We start from the raw sequence: 17,983 nt of genomic DNA, 5'->3' as shown, positions 1-17,983 counted from the left end.
GCTGTGAAGAGCATGGTTTAAACCCGCTGAAAACACTCGCAGCCAAGTGCCAGCCATCCAATATGCAGGCACAGTTGGATAATGTTAAGGGTGATGGCTAGCTGCAAACAGATTCTGGGTGCCTGTTATTTTGCTAAGAATTTCCATGCTTTTTGGAGAGTTCAAATCAGAACTTTAATGGGCTTTTGATGTTGTTTTAGTTGGTGAATAGTTTCCCGTTGTATCTGCTTATTCAGTGAAACAGCGAGGAAGAGCTGTTACACTGGGAGATGACAGAGACTATAGAAGCCTATCTCAGCTGCATTTGCACAGCAGAAGCCTTTAAAAATCGCTGTGCTATGAACAAGACATTTCCATATTTCACGGCTATTTTTGCTGGATGCCTGAAGTTGATGATACAGCAAAAAAAATTTGAATGAAGGGAAAAGGGAAAGAAGTCCTTCTGCCGTTCCTTTCTTTCCCACAATTTGCATCTCAGCCATGCTGCTTGGCAAAGCCAACAAAGCAAAGTATGTTGTGGCTGTAAAATGATAAGCACATGGGCTAGGCTGAGGATGATTTCTCCACAGCATTTGGTCAGGAAAATGGGGATTCATTTTTAAATTGAACATTTGACTCTTTTCTTTGCTTTGCTATTCCTTTACTAATTTAATTTTTTTTTTCCTCAAAAAACTTATAAGGGCAGCTGTGTCTTTTAGGAAAACAAGGTCAGAGAGATGCAGGAACATTGATTTTCAATGTGTGCTCCCTCTTAAACTTATGGCAACAGAGATATGAACCCTCTGTGTGCCTGGATAACCATCACCCCCAATACTCTGCTTATTTATCCAAGCCTGCAGAGATCTACCAGGCTCTACAGTTTTCATGGTGTAAGAAAGCATGCAAAGAAAAAGTCAATAATAGGCAGGGGAAATCCTGCTAAGTGCTACTTGGTGAGTCTGTAGGACATGGCACCAGACTGAGGAAGCTAAAAATAAGAAAAGGAAAACAGAAATGGAACTTCAAGGAAAGTTTTCTGCTGTATTAGTCTGTTGTGTTTCCAGAGAAACTGCTCAGGACTCTGGGATATTATGCCCATGTGTGATGCTGTGCCCAAAATTATTGGTTGCTTTTCAAAGCTCCTAGAGTGTGGGGTTTTTTTGGTTCTGTATCATTTATGCTAATTATCATCTGTGACCATTTCTTGGGCACCTTCCATGTGTTTGACAGCCTCTGTCCCACTGTGAAAGACACAGTGTATATCAAAATGCTCTAATAAAATTGCATGTTCCTCTGCAATTAGCTCAGTTCTTATGGCATCACTAAATAATACAGGCTTGGGGTATTTTTTTTTTCCCAAAGAAGGATTTGAAAAGACCTTGTGGACTGCAAATAGGAGACCAGCTTGTGAATGATGGAAAATGATCCCATCCAGGCCCAGGTCCAGTGGAGACTCCCACTGTGCTGGGTGTTTTGAGCTTGCCCTGTGACTACCTGGCCATTTGGCACACAGCCTAATACCCCAAAGGCCTTCCTTGTGCACCACAAAGTGCAAATGCCACTTAAAAGAACCCAGATGTGGTGAAGCATCTTGTCCCTGACCTACCTCCAGCAGCCATGACAGGGATGAGTTTTTTCCTTTAGATCTGCAGACCAAATAAAAGCAGAGACCTGCAGTTTTCTTTCTCTAAAGGGCTGAAGTTTCTCTAGTCTGACATTATTGCAGTGACCACAGGCAGCCCTGGGCTGGATAAGGGGCTGCCAGTGGGGACAGAGGTTTAAACAGGTTGAGATGTCAGAATAAAGAAAGGGGTTCCATCCAAAACTTTGGACTCTGGGGCTCAGGCATGTCTCACACACCCCATGGAGGGACTGAGGTGGAGACCACAGCTCAGGGCTGGCAGTCAGAAAGTCAGCCAGGCTGTCCCAAGCCACTGAACATCTCAATTGCTCACTCTCTCCATCCATAAAACAGGATTATAACACTTGTCTCAGATGGGTGTGTGAGGATCTGTGGCTGCAGTAAACCTTGTGGCTGTTGGCTGGAATACACCATACCAACACTCACTGTTGTTACTAGGGAATAATTCTTTGCATATGACCCAAACAAACTGAAAGGGATTTTAGAAGGTGGCTCAGTGCCACAGAAATTACAGTGATGCTGGCTCCAGATAAGCAAATGGTTTGAACAAGTCTATCCTCCACTGAAGGCTGAAACACAGAAAAAGCCCATTTGATTGGTTTTTAATAGTGGGAAGATCCGCAATTTTTTTCTTCATATGCTTTTGGTTCTGGGAGCAGTGAAAAAGCATTAGAAGTACTCAAAACACTGGAAAAGCAAAGAGAACAACTAACATTAATCTGACCCTCAGTAGAACAGTGCAAACTAAGGCTGCTTTCATCAGATTTGTACTATGTTCATAGGAGAACTGGGAGCAATTCTAGAAATAAAATCCAAAATATGGGATCTGTTGCAGATTGCATCTGCTGAAATACCTGCAGGAGTCAGCAATTCCTCCTGCAGACTGGAGTTTGTGGAAACAGCTCAAACTTTCCAACATGTAAAACTTTCCTGGCTTTGACTCTGTTTAGGTCAAAATTTGGGGAATTACTGGTGTTTCCCCAGGCTAATAGCAAAAATCAAGGGATGTAAAACTCATATGAAACACAACTGCAAATAGGGTCATACTGTAACACAGATGTGTCTGACACTAGAGGAGAATCCAAACCCAGCAAAATCACTGAATCTTTCCATTCCCTTCACAATTCCTGTTTTGATTCAAGTCTCTCATGAGGCTAAAAGAAGAGAAATTTAAAATTAGGCCAGAGCTCTGAACTCCAATTAGAGGCACTGAGGTTGCTGTGGTTGTTACCAGAATAAAGTCCTGGGCTGCCATCACTGCTTACTCTGAGAAGAGCTGGGCCCCTGTGCTCCAGCAAGGATTCTCTGCCCCAGGATGGCCATGGTACAAGGTTTAATCAGGTTAGCTGGGTTTTCTCTCTTGATTTCACAGCCTCCATTCAGCCCACCAGATTATAAACTTTCAACATGTAATTGAAGCTGACTCAAGGAGCCAATTGTGTTACAGTGAGCTCTAAAAGGGGGAATGGCAAGGGCTAAAGTTTTCATTCAAGGAATGCAATTTCTATGCACAGAAATCAATTCAATTGACATCAGTTGAGCTTTAATGCTGAATTAAAGAGCTGCCAGGTTTCCCCCATGGGGCTTTTACAGTCCGGGTTTTATGAATTCATTAAAATGCACACACAAACTTTTAGGGAAATAGCATTACACTGTAATAAGAGCTACAAATCGACCATATTCCTCTGAGAGAGAAGTCTAATTTGAGTTGCCTAGTTGGCAAAATTGTTTTCCTTCGCTTTGCATTTATTAACAGAGGGTGTCATATTTTCCCTTGTTTCCATTTTGGTTTCTAGCTGTTTGCTTAGCAGGGCAAAGGATTGTATTTAGAAATATCAAGGAGAGATGAAGTCTTTCAAAAGCAGGTGCCCACTTGGGAAGTTTTAGTGCAGCTGGGGCAAACCACGCTTCAGGACAGCCAGGATGGTTGCACTGGAAGTCCGAGTGACTCAGTGGACATCTCTAGACTGATGGTGTTTGCCAATGGGAAGTTGGAGCCCCTCAGTCGAGGATGAAGATCAGCAGGATGTCCACAAATTCACCTGTGCTGAAGGAGAAACCAGCTTCAATGAGAGCTGAAAGTCGATCTCAGGAGATGTGAGAGACTCAGACATTTTAGAAGGATGTCTGGAGTTTCAGTGACCAGGTGAAGTTCACTGAAATGAATCTCACCAAAAAGAAATAGCCTTGCAGCAGCCCACAGCTCCCATTTTCTCTGCATTAACTGCAGGCACAATTAAACTCACAAATTTCACCTTCCTCTGATTTACTGGCAATGGCTGGGAAGCTGCAGGGCCAGCCACAGAAATCATGCCCATGGAAAAGTCCTTTGAACAGGTCAGCATCCCTGGGCTGCCTCTGTGTCTGTGTTGCTGCCCTTCTCCTGTGGCACACATTGCAGCACTGGCTGATAATGAGCATTCACAGGGTTTCGTTAAGTACGCTCTCTAATTGGATTGATGACCCTGGTGATTGGAGGTCTTGACCCATCCATAAAACAAGTGGGACTTAGAAAGCACAATTTCCTCATCCTGCTGTTTTCCTAGCATGACTTGGCTCCAGCTTTTGATGGATGAGTGAGTCTCTAGGGCTAATTCAGCTCCTGCGGGGAAGGCACTGTTGATGTCATTTGGGATGGTGAAGTTTGCAATAGGGACACACATGCCTGTGGAAGAAGACTCCAGAGACAAATCTGACAGGAAGCCAACCCTCTGTCGAGTGGTAATAGATAACAGTCACTGCCAACTCTCATTTCCAGGCTAACTTAGTGATGTGGAATGACTCCACATGCTCCAAGCAGATCTGATCTCCCCTTCTGATGGGTGAGGAGTATCCAGAGATGCAAAGAAAAGGGGCACAGAGTGACCAAGGACAGGACTCTCTGCTCCTGAGGTTGAAGATATCTCAGTGCTGGATGCACATGTGGGACTCTCTCCAAGTGAAAAAAGTGACTGTCACCTCTATCCCTAGAGACAAATCACCCAGAGATGCTGCAGGGGTAATGGCACAGAACAGACTCATACAAAGCCAGAGCAGCTCCTGGCTTCCTCTGCCCCACTCCCGAGAGGCCAAAGTAGCCAACAGATCACAGCGTTACAGCTGTGGGGTGTGCAGGGTACAAAGGAATCATTTGTGTCACTTCTTCGGTGTTTTGCACAGACTAAGCTTCTTGTCTGAGCATTCGTGAAGGGCTGTGAAGGGCAACCTACAAAAAGATTAATTCAAAGGTTGTATCTTTGAATATGCTTGAATTGCTGGAAAACTATTACTTTTAAAGAGCAGATACTTTCCTTTTCTTCAAATCTAGGGTTTTTTTCCCCCCGACAGGGATTTGCATAAGACCAGGAAAAGAAATTCTTTGCAAATTTGCTGATGAGCCAGCTAGGATATTAGAGGGGGAAGGAGAGGAGCTCTGTACACCTCCTTCTTTTTCTTTTCAGTGTATCATGCTGAGCCTTTCCAGATGAAAAGAAGGCTCTTTACGCTTAGAGAACTCACAGGAGAAAAGGGGGAACAAGAGGTAACTAGGCCAAGCACTCTTACAATGAACCCTGGTGATCTGCATACCAAGAAGAAAATGTCCTTTACCCATATCCCCAAACACTGTGAATATCCAGGTGGAAACTTCCACCCAAGCTGTCTGGAGACCCATCAGCAGCAGGACTGGGACCCTTCTTTTTAACCTGTAAATTGACACAAATGGGCAAATTACAGACCCAGCAGGAGGGATTATGCCTGAGGCAGACAAGAAGAGATTCATGCAGCAAAAGCATCAGGAAGGGGAAAGCTCAGTGCCTCCATTCCTTGCCCAATCCCTTTTCCCAGGCCAAGAAGCAAAGCTCGTTGGAAATCGTTGTTGCCACAGCAGGACACAAATCCTGCTGCTGGCCAAGTCCTGCAGGCAGTGGCAGAAGCCACGTGCTGAATCAGCTGTCCTGAGGCCACCTGGCTCACATGCCCCAAGCTGCCAACTCCAAATGGAAGGCTTCCTAGCCTGGAAAATCTTAGACACTTGTCACTGCGATTGTATATGCAGAATATGTCTGTGACAGATAGACTGCTAGATAGATCTTAATAAGAATTGTTCTTAAAACCAAATGTTCCAAGAACCTGGTCCAAAAGAGAAAAATCCTGTGAGTCTAAGAAAAATAAATCCCATTTAAAGAAATTTAGAAAAACCCCTAAGGACAGTTTGAAATAGGCAAACATTAATTGTGCAGGTTATTGCAAATCTCTATTTATTTTATCCCCCTGTCCTTCATCCTCCCACACATCCCTCTCTAGACCTGCTTGTGTCTGCACTGGACCATGATAATTCATTCCCTGGGAGATTTTCTCTGGAAAGAGAAGGAACGAGCAGATTGGAAACTTCTGCTTCATCCTGGCTATCAAAAGAGATGTGCAAACGGACGGCGGTTCCGACGAGCAGCAGCGAGGTTTGTGTTTTCTCGCTCCGGGGTGTAACTCGGAGCCTTTCGCACGCCCTTCCCCGCCGTGTCCCGGGAGGGGCCCCCGGATGCTTCACTCGTGGGGTGCGAGTGACACCCTGTGGTCGCCTGTCCCCGGGCCGCCAGGGCTGGCAGGCAGCACGGCTGGGATGCTTCCAGCCCCCTGCCAGGGCATTCCTGTCCCCTCGGGACCCGCAGAGTGCCGATTCTTCCAGCCGGGAGGAGGAACAGGAGCCACGGTTTGGCCAAAAAGGCAAATGGCTCTCTGAGCCTCCCGGAGCTTCAGCCAAATCTGAGGCTTGGAGGGGAATCAGAGGTGTTTTGTCCCCTTTAAAGGACAGAACTGCTGCTGTCCATCCCTGGCACGGCAGAGCCCGGCAGGGATGTGAGCCGGGGTCATCCTTGGCTCTGCCCGGCGGACTCGGCAGCGCGGGGCTCAGAGCTGGGCATGACCATCTGACAGGTCTCTTGCAACCCGAATGATCCCGAGATTCTAAGGCTATCTTTGCCCATCAGACTGCCAGTTGTGCTCAGAATGCTGTGGAGAGTTGAATAGTTGGGGCAAAAGCTGGAGAATCACCTAAGCAAATGTGAAGTGCAGCAGAGAATCTTTAATCCAGATGCAGACTCTCAGAGCTGTTCAGGCACACACTGAAAGAGGCATGATGGAGATGCAGGACCAGAAATACAAAGGGCTCCCAGGCTCACCAACAGCCAGACCTGGATGCATTCAAGGTCTGAGCAGAGGTTTGTTCAGCTCAGACCCAAGCCCCACCTCTGCAAATGTTTCTTTTCATGGTTAACTGCATATTTGGATTGTTGGGGTTTTTAATTTTTTACATGGCACGAAGAAATGAAGACATCTTACTCCCAACACAAATACGGAATCACCCAATCCACCAGAGGGCAATTATGAGGATGCAGAACATTCTGGTTTGCTGTTGAGAGAAGAGGGAAAAAGTATCTCTTACAGAAGGAAGAAAAACCTAACACTGCAATCCCATAGCTGTGTATTACTTGTCTGGATCAAGTATTGTTTTGTTCAAAATGTCAAATTCTGGATGTCTATGTTTCAGCAATCCAGATAGTAGTTAGCTTGAAAATCATCCTTCTGTCACTGAATTTCCAAATTACAGGGGAAAAAAACCGAGTGAAAGGAACTCTGTCTTTAGGTTTGGCAACGCCTTTCAATTGAGCAACAGACCAACAGTTTTCATGTGAATTTACTGCCCCCAGCACAAATAGGTGTTTATGATTTTAGGTTTTCCTGCAGTGGGAGGGAGAAATGATTAATCTCTTTATTAGGGGTGGATGGGAGGAGAGAGTTCAGTAAACATCCACATCTACTGAATCTCCAAACTTTGGGGGACCCGCCCCTCCTGACTCTTTCACAGCATTCCTCTCAATTGGATAATTTTAGATCTTTGCCTACCTGCTAATAACCTCAGCAAAAGAAGGTGGGGGGAAAGTAGATTGCAAATTTGTGTACATTTGCATATATTTGCATAAATTTCAGCACATTTCCTCAGAGGTACATGCCCTCCATCTAGGAAGTGATTGTCCACCAAACCCTTAACGTGAAAGTGCAACTACCTTCCTGTGTTCATCCATGAAGAGAGGCAAGATGGGAAAGTCACAAATACTTATGGGTTAAACACTCCATTTTCAGTATCTCAGTGATGGAGCAGATCAGCCTAGAACACAGATTATGAAATAATTTCATACCTCTTTGCTCCTGTCTGTCCAAAAACACGTACCAAAGGCAAAGCCCTGCTGCGGGTTGTCCCACACGAGCACTCACAATTCTGCCTCTACAGGATGTCTGTCCACAAACCCATCTGAAATTTCTGGGGTGTTCACCAATCTACCACAACTCTACTCCTCCTTCCACAGGCGTGAAAACATGGAATAAAAACCGGCCAGGCTTGTAGGCTCCAGCAGCCACATATATGCACCACCAGTCTAGAAATCCCAGAGGCTTTGGCTCTGCCAGGTAATTTTCCAATGCAATAGCTCAATTCAATCATTCTCCATTTTGAGAGAGATTATGATGAACCATTTCCATGGCTCAATCTGTAGTTCAGTGGTGGTGCATTTCCAGGAATCAGAAGACTTGGCCTTCCCTGGAAATCAAAATGCAACCAAAAAACCAGCCCACCCACACCACCATCCTCTAACTCTTCAGATTGTGCAAATCATCTCCCTAATGTAAACAGCTTCAGTAATCAGGATTGTTGAATATACAGTACTAAGGAATGTGCAGTTCATTATTTTTTTTTCAGTGAGAACATGTTAAATTATGCTTTTTGATATCTCTTTTTGAAATGTGGATTATCAAATTTTTATGTGCTTGGATATGTGTGCTGACTCTGTCCATACATAGCAAATGCACTTAAAATACTAACATTTCCTTGTAATAGCTTGATTGATGAGATTTTGCTTTAAAAAGAGGAGGAGAGGGAAATCAGATAAAAGAAGCTGGCTTGGGGGATTTTGATAGGAATATTTGTAACTCATGATACCCCCAACTATCAAGTGATTCAGGAAAAAATTGTGCCCCTTCTGAGTAATCAAGGAATAAAATAGGTTGCTGTGGACCCCCACCTGCTGCAAAGTGCAGTAATTGCTGCTGCTTGAATGAAACCACTCCTTTACAGCAGGTGACCTTTCTACCCCAAAATGCAGAAATACAGGAAAACCACTCTGCTTTATCCTGGATGGTGTGGTCACTCCTCCAGCAGCTCTGTCACTGAGAGCACCAGGTCTCAGGCTGAGCCTACACTGAGTAATGAGCAGAGGAGATGGGACATCCACACAGGATGTTATTCTTCACAGAGAATCGCTCTCCTTAGATAAAAACATACCACATCTGTCAGGTTTCCTTCTATTTGTAGGAAAGACCAAATATAAGAGTTCAGCCTTAGATAAGAGAGGTCTCCTGTCTCAGAGTCACCCTGGCTGCTAAACAGATGGTGCATTTTGAAGGAACTGAAGCTCCAATAATTCCCCTCATGCTGCAGCCTCAGATCCATCATCCTTCAGCTTTTAACAGCCAGAGGGAGACAGGCATAACTGTGCTTCAGAATAGGGGCTGGAACATTAGTCAAGCCAACACAAATATAAATCCAGCACCACCAGGTCTTTCCCTGCAGCTATGCACTGTCTCCCATGTGATTTTTAGGCAACATTTTCCAATCTACTTTTTGATAACACCATCATCAAATAGCACTCAGGACATTATCCCAATATTAACATACACACAAAACCCCTCTTCCTGCAATCAAGTATTTCCTTCCACCAAGAGAGCTACCAGGTTTTGGGCACATCTGTTGGCTTGTTTATACTTTAATGTCATCCAAATAATAAGAGCATCAGGAAAACAAAAACAAAACACAGAAAACCCTCTAGTGGGGTTGGTGCTGCTGTGTGTACCTATGGTAACTACTGCGAGCATTAAGATGAAGCACTTCAAGCATGAATAATAATAAAAAAAAATCTAGAAGATAGATTAAAGCACTACTGCACTTTGTAATAGTATTTGTAATGCAGATAAAGCATTTGTACTCTAATTTCCAGCATCACCAACAAAATAAGTAAGTGTGCTTGGATTGCATTTTTCTTTCAAAAATGGTTCAAAAATTATTCATATTGAAGGAAAACAACTTAAACTGGATTTAGAAACACAATGCAAGCGGGAAACTTGCTCACTGTTATCAGCATGACAAGAGCAACCTGTTCCTTTGATAAATGGTGCTTGAAGAAAGACACAAAGCTCATCTGCTTCGTGTTTTAAGTTTAATTAAGTAGCGAATTAATGTTTGCAAAATGCTTTGAGATCCCTCATCAGACAGAGCACGTACAAGTGCACAGTGCTTTCAGCATGAAACACATTTCCAGGAGTTGTACTAACCTATTTGTGTCTTTCTGACAGCCTGATCTGCAGCCTGAAGTGGTCAGAGATAAGACCCCTGCTGACTTCAAGGTGTATCAGATCAAGCCTGCAGGACATGAGTCTTGATTTAGTAGGCAAGTCCCCCAGAAGAGAGCTGGAATACTTCCACACTTAGAGTCAGGCACGTATTTAAGTAGCTTGCTTTAGAGAGTATATTTCTATATGCGTGCTATTCACTGAGACATCGAGCTCAGGGCCAGAAAAGGCCATTAGCACAGCTTGGACGACCTCCTGTTTATTTCAGGCCATTATATTTTACCCAATGTCCCTGTGTGAGTGTAACAACCTGTGTCTGCTGAAACAGATCTTCCAGAAAGTCCTCCCAGGCTCGCTTTAAGGCCAGGTGGATATAAGGAATCTACCACTTTCTTTGGACTAGTGCCTAATCAACTTCACTGCTTAAAATGGGAACTTTACTTCCTTATGTCTCCTTTGAATTTATCTGGCTTCAACTCCTGGCCATTCGTTCCCAGTTCTACCTTTCTGTCCTGGACAGAGGAGCCCTTTAGCAGACAGAAATTTGCTGCAGAAACATTTGAAAGTGGAAGATCACTGCTTGGGATAAGAAAGGAATTGAAAGAATGCACGTTAGTCTGTAGGGTGGATGCAGAGACATCTGTGCTCCAAAGACACCATAGCCTAAAAGGGCAAAAACAGGCAAATGAGGGAAAAGCAAGGAATGTGACTGCCATTGCAAGAGCATCTACTTAGCTCTGTTTTATTGCCAGTCATTTGCATTGAGAAGGCTGGAGGTGTTACCAAAAATCAGTAAAAAAACAAACTCCTTAACAGAGGTGTACAACATCTCCTTTTCTGGACAGTTACAGCCTGTGTCTTGGCAACACATGGTTCCCAGAAGAAGCAGCAGAACAAGGACTGATTCACTGAAGCAAATCTGGAACCCAGCAGGGCAGAAATCCCACCATATTTCCGTGACAGCATGTAAGTTCTGGGAGATGTGGGTAACTCCAGGTCCAGCTTCACAATATTGCTCGTGCTGCAGGAACACATACTCAGAGCACACAGGAACTGCATTTGGCCCATCACTCAGGCAGGCAGATGAAGCACCGTGATGGGGACCTGCTGGAAGGTAGAAGCTGGATACCAGCTCAAACCTTTAAACCAAACACATTTGGAAAGCCATATGCTGCCAGCCCAGGCAGTGAGGAGAAGCCGTCTGTTTGCTCAGAGCCTCGTGCAACTCCCACGCATGGCAACGGAGACGGAGCTGGATGGGGCCCCTGGAAAGCACCTCTTCTTCCTTACTTTGTTATTACCTTCAGGCTCTCCTCATAAAACCTCCAGCGTGTGCAGGCAAAGAATGTGTGAATAGACAGGGGACGCTCACCCCTGCATAAACATCCGGTGTTTCCAAGTCCGGACTCCTGCCTGCTCCATGATCTCCCTGCCAGCACTTTTGAACTGCAGCAAGTGAATACCATTAGCAGCACCTCCCAGCCCCTGCACCAGAGCTTCGTTTGCTTTACTGTTGGCTTGGTAACAGCTGCTGCTGCTGTTTGAGGTGGCAGGAGGGCAAAGAAGTGCTTATTGCTTCAGAGCTCTTCAGGAAAGCCTTGTAGCCTCCTTGGCAGGGTTTAACAGAGGCCAGGCACTCTCTGCAGCAATGCTCCCAGGTAGGCTCTTTCCTGCTGTAGCAGCATCCCCGTTTCCTCCTCACAAAACTGGGGCAGGGCAGAGCCTAGGGATGGGATGAGGCACCTGGAGCAGCAAAGGAGCAGCTGGGAGCAGCCCCTGGACACAGAGAGTCCTGACATATTCCCTGTAAGTAACAGGGCAATGATGTGCAGCTTTGCCCCATCCTGACCCGGGAACACTGAGGGTGAAACAGGTCTTCAGGCAGTTCCTGAAGCAGACACTCATGGCTTTTTCATATTCAGGTGATAAAACACCCATCCAAAATGCCACTTGCCGCCCTCTCTCAGTGCATCAGCCAAGACAGACATCTGCAAGGAAAACTTGGGTCTGTGTTCAGATTTCACCAACAGCTCTGTGTAATGCAGCATGTAATGCAATTACCACCCACCTTTAATATGCTTTAATACAGCAGGCTGTGTGAAATCCAGGTCTAGGTCCCATTTTCAGTACAGTTTGGGTTTCTCTTCAGTGACAAGCACTGTGATTTTTTGTTATGCCCTTACTCTTCTGCTTCCATCTGATTACAGCCAGGATATTGCCAAGTTTTCCAGACCACTATTTTTAATTCTCTCTCCCCTGCAACTCTCTGACTCCCTTGACCTGCTGCCATAATGGGCTTGCAGAGAAAAGCAATTGTGGGAACTCTGGGCCTTTCTGCTTTGTGAAGGACAGGACTATCTCTGGGCTGCCATTCATCCCATCAGGCAGAGCCCAGGAAAAGCACAATTTGCTGCAAGCCGATAGCAGCACGCTGACACTCAGCGGGATGGGAACGTGCTCCAGCCTGACAAGGAACAGCCACACATCCCATTAAAGGGAAAAAGGGGACAGGGAGGGGAGAGGGAAAGAGGTAGAGAAAGGGAGAAAAAGAAAAAAAAGAAGGAATTGTTAGCTATTCAGAAAATGCCCCGTAATTTGGGTGTCAGCACTAAAATGTTAGGTCAGATGTTTTGATTGAATGTCAGTAGGAATTGTTTGCTGGAGAGTCATGCTTCCCATTTTACTGACAGAGCAAACTAATGGGAGAATATTCCAAAGTGTCTGATTTTTGTGCCAAGACTCTTTTACTGATATCTCAGAGTAGCACAGGAAATGCCACTGCATGAATAAACACTTTTTTCTCAAGTTATTTAAATAAATAAATAAATATTTTAAAAATTGAAAGTAAACTCAAATTCAGCTGGAAGAACAGCTGAGTTGCTGCAGCCCACCAGCCAGAGCTGCCAAGTCCACAAAATAAGCAAGTGTCTTTTTTATTATTTTTCTTTTCTTTTCTTTTCTTTTCTTTTCTTTTCTTTTCTTTTCTTTTCTTTTCTTTTCTTTTCTTTTTTTTTTTTTTAACTCTCCCAGTGAGATCAACTTGATGATCTTCCCTCTACAGCCCGTATCTCTTTGGAAGAACAGTGCTGTTAATTTGCTCTCTCACATGACTGGATGTAATACACTTCTATAACCTTTTAACATTTTGCTGCTTGCGTGGCATACCTGTGTCTTACTTATTGTTCATCAAATTATGCAGGGAACTCAGAGCCCTGCTTAGATGTCTTAAATACATCTGCATCAAAAATATGATTCTGTAATCCAGGCAGCAGAAAATCATTATCACAGTCTCATCTGCATATTAGGATTCATTCTCCCAGCCTGAGAATGCAGCACTGAAATAGCCAAGCATAAAAAAGATGGAGAATTTTCCTCAGGTGGTGCCTCATAAATCATCAGTTTCCATTTACAGAATTTCTTTCCTCTGGATTTCCATCTATTTATTTATTTATCACTTTCCAGAATACAGAGTAATTAATATTATCTTCTGATATCAAGGAAAAAAAAAAAAAAAAAAAAAAAAGAAAGGAAAAAAGAAGCTGTGTTGCCTGAGCACATTTACCAAGCCTCTCCATTTGAGCTTGTGGGGATAGGCAAGTTGTGGAGCTGGAAGAGAGTGGTTTAGGTTTTGGCCAAGAAGTTCTGAGTTCTGGACACAGCTCCTACCTCTGCTCCATATGCCCTGGGCAACCTCGAGCAAATTCATCAAACCACCAGGACAGCTCAAATGTCTCTGATTTTCCCAAAGTGGGACACACTCCTCACTTTGGGCACTGGCTCCTCAATGCAGTTGGCTGGTTTAGAAGTCTTTACCTTTTATCTCTCTGTGCTTTCCCCTCTAATCCTGAGACTGTGTGAGTGTGCTCTTTGTGTTTCATAAAAGGAGACATGGCATCCTCAAGTATTTCATAGCTGGAAACAAAAAGAAGTATTTGCCCAACCTGCTGGTGGTTTCCAGTGGCTCTGCTCATGGGTGTCCAGTGCAAGAAAATTAAGGTGACCTGATTTAGGGACAGTAGATTTTCAGCACTTTTGGTAAAGCTGAATGCCAAAAAAACTTCAGCTGGTGATTGAAATTGTAAGCCAAAGCTTTTTACTTGCAAATCTCCTGTTCAATTCTGGCTCAGGCAAGCAGGCACTGGGAGTTGTTCCTGTCTGACAGTTGCATCAGTGGCATCTGGAAAATGAGCTGCTAAGTTTCAGCTTCATTTCTAGTGAATACATAACTAAAAACCCATTCAGTGCATACATCCTGGTACCTACCAACCACAATTGCCTATGAATCATCAGGGATGCGTTTGTACAAACGATGCTACCACAAACAAATGGTGGTGATTGCATCATTCTTGCCTCAGCACAGAAATCAGACACTAAATCATAAAACCCATTTTGTTTCTTGAGGCCAAGAGCACAGAAGGAGAGGAAGCAGGCCCAGGTTTTGGAATCCAGAACTAGATAGGTTTATCAAGCCTATGAGCTTCTCCTGAAATATTGCTGAGAAATGCTTTGTGGACTGACAGAGGTAATGGCCTCAAGGGAAGGCAAGGAGAGCAAATTAATTATAATGTTGAAGTTAAAGTGGAACAAAAGTAAGTGGAGGCAGAGCCAACTTGAGTCCAATGAACCTCTCTAAAGCAGGAATTTTCCAGCAATTAATAGGGACTGTACCCTGATAAAGGTTACCTTGTCACTGCTAACACCATGTGATTTTCCCTCTATACCCATATCTATATCGTTTGTCAGAAATGAACTTTAATAAGATTATGCTGTCAGAACTCATCACCAGAGTGACCACACACATGGTACAGTAGATGCAGTGCAAAGACATGCTTTGATTTTCTCCTCTGAGGTGCCAAACTAGTTTCAAATATGCATTAGTGCCACTGGCACCAAGACAAGTCACGCAACACCACGGCAGGACTCCCCTCAGGAGCCTTCACTCACAACAGCAAGGAGAGGTGCAAAGACAGGCTGCTAAGAGGTGAGATGCACAGATTCTGACCCCAGCTCTGCTAACAGCTTTTGATAACTGTCAGGATGGCTGGGTCATGATTTTTCCAATAGTGCAGCTTCATGTGTGAAAATGCCCACACAACTGGATCCTGAGCTTGGCCAAAAATTGCAGTGGTGGAGCATAATGGGGTGGGGGATCCCTACCAAGCCTACACCTGCACTGGGGTGTGCAACCTAGCTGAAAAATTACACCTATACGTTTGGAGTCATAAATGATCATGTGAATAGATGAATCTTATACCTTTTATCCCCTTGAGTCTTCATGTTCTTTTCCATCTCCCTCTCCCTACAGATATTTAGAAAATGGACAGGATTCTTAGCTACTTCACCAGATTACCTTTGAAAATGAATTAATGCTTGTAAAGAGCTCTGTGATTCTTGGAAGGTGCCATAGGCACAGAGATTATCATTAAACTGCTAAACAGTGCAGCTGGATTTACTCAGAGTGCTGCCAACAACTGTGTGCTATGCTTTCAAGCAGAGCAAAACACACTTCCAACAAAAGGGACAGACATGACCCACATTTGTGCCCTCAAGGGCTGTTTGGAACAAGAGCAACCAGCAAACTTCATCAAGTTTAGAAGGCTGTTTGAGGAAACAGAAATCTCCTTAGTAGTTATTTGGGGCCACGAGCACACTGAAAGCCATCTACCATGACCCATCACAACAATATTGGGTGGAGGTGAATACTGTTGTTTTGTTCAGCACAGGAGACTGAACTGAATCCTCACTCTGCTCTGTGATGGAAGAGCTCAGTGAGGCCATTTTAGCTTGTATGAGACTCAGGTAGGCTGGCTCTGTTCTACCTTCCAAACATGATTTTTCATGAGGTCTCCTCTAGCAGGCTGGGTGAGAGCTGCTCCTTGCAAGTCTTCAGAATTGCATCCTGAGTCTCAGCCATCCAAAGTAATTTTGGCTGCTATGGAAAGGTACAGTCACCAATATTTGCAGCCCTGATCTACCAGCCCCAAATAATAACACGAGGATGTATGAGGTCAAGTGGCCACCAAAGGATTAAGCAAATCATCTTCCTGACATTCTTTCTACAGTCAGTTACCCATGATGTTAAGTACATTATTATGATCTGAATTAATGTTTGGATCTGTGGAGAGGTAAAGCCTGAAAATACCTTTAGTGTGACCGCTTTAACTCAAGGGATGCTCATTACAGCCCAGCCTGCAACAGCCCAAGGTGAAGAGAGTCATGTAAACAGCCACAGTGATGGTCATGGCATTGGCATGACAAGCCTGCTCTGATGCTCACTCCTCCTCCTCTACTCTAACCATACTCCTAAGAACTGTTCCCAGTTTTTCCTCCAGGCATTCTTAGCTCCTACAGGGAGGAGAGGACCACTGTTGGGTGCTCAGCACTTACTGCCACTGAGGGTTTAGATAGGTCAGGGTTATAGATACAATAGGAGCCTCCGAAGCATTTATGCATTGCAGTGGTAATATAGGGTGGAGGAAGTGATAATATCTGTCAGACTCATGTTTATTAACCATTTTATAATCACAATACATGCAATTACAGTTTGACAAGACACTGCCAATGTGAACAACATCTGGAAGTGTACTGGGGTCTTCACAATGAGTACAGTTTTATTTGCATTATTTGCTTCTGCTGAGAGTGGCAGTAAACCGTAGTTAATAAAGGAAAGCCAGCTTTTATGGGCTAGGAAGGCTGTAAATATATGCAAAATGGTTTGTTGAATCTAGCAGTGGGGTGCCATAAGAGGCTTCATAAAGCAGGGATAGAGTTCAGCATCATTCTTTTAGGGCTGGGTGTGATGCGGAATAAATCTCTCTTGAGTCTACTTACTGACAGCCCCAGTTCAGATGGTGTATACACAGGCAGTGCTTCTTTCTCTGCAGAGTTCCTGTTAATCACTGTTAATGCCAGTCATCAGATCACTAATCATTTGAAACAAGAAGCTGCAGATATTAAGACAGAGATTCAGAATAAGATAAATAGCACAGATCTCTCCAGGGGCAGGAAGAAGGTCTGAGCCCACTGATGCTGCCTGGTACAGCACGAGGCTGCTTGCCTTCCTAATCTTTATTAGGACAGGAGCTACTCTACCCTGGCACAGAGAAGGAAGCAGGAGGCTTGAGAAACCTTGCATGGACTCATGGATCCAGAGGTAGATGTGGCCAGACCCTGACCATGTCTGTCTGCAGAGGATGGGAAGAGCACAATAAACCTCCCCCATGGCTATGCCCTACCAGACCCAAAGTCCATGTGTTTTGCAGCAGTTTGACTATCAAGGTGCAAATGCCCATAGCCACACATGGAACCAGCAGCCTGATGGGAAACAAGGATTTCCTTAAGTCCCACATCACTCTTCTGGCCCAACCTGATTCTTTCTGTTGACTGTACAAACCCGAGAGCTGAAGCAACACCATTTTCTCTTGCCGCCGGGGAGGGTTTAAGAGCAGCTGCACGAGCAGAAACTGGTTCTGCTGATGGCCACTTGTGTCTCAGTTTATCACTTGTGGTCCCGGAAACATGTCCTGAGTTGTCTGAAACAATTCATTTTTCTGCTCAGAGCAAAGGCAGTGAAAAGGTTATGCCACTGCGGTGCAAATTTTCCTTGTAAATCAGATTCAGAAGTCAATGCCTGGCAGCCACCTCCTCTGACACTGCTGAAATCCTGAACCAAGGGCATGTGCCTGCAGATGTCAACATGTGGATTTACATGGCAGCTTGGGATGTGGGTCTCTGGCTGAATTTGCATGTACTACCAATGTCAGCTTCACCTCACCTGACAATGGCATTTGGTGTCCTTGGCATGAGGCATCTTGTGGTACAGGATCTGCCATTTTAACACAGGCTCACCTCAGAGGGCTTGGAAGGAGGGAGACAGCAGCAAAAATGCAGGACCCAGGGCCTCTCAAAGGCAGGATTTGACAAGATAACAAGCAACAAAACTGGATGTGCAGGGGAAGAAGAGGGGAGGAGGCAGAATAGACTTGT

The sequence above is a fragment of the Onychostruthus taczanowskii genome, unplaced genomic scaffold (assembly GCF_017590055.1).
Source record: "Onychostruthus taczanowskii isolate IOZ18803 unplaced genomic scaffold, ASM1759005v1 scaffold9, whole genome shotgun sequence".
NCBI classification, from domain to species: Eukaryota; Metazoa; Chordata; class Aves; order Passeriformes; family Passeridae; genus Onychostruthus; species Onychostruthus taczanowskii.
The sequence above is the reverse complement of the archived record's forward strand: the minus strand, read 5'-3'. Positions refer to the sequence as shown.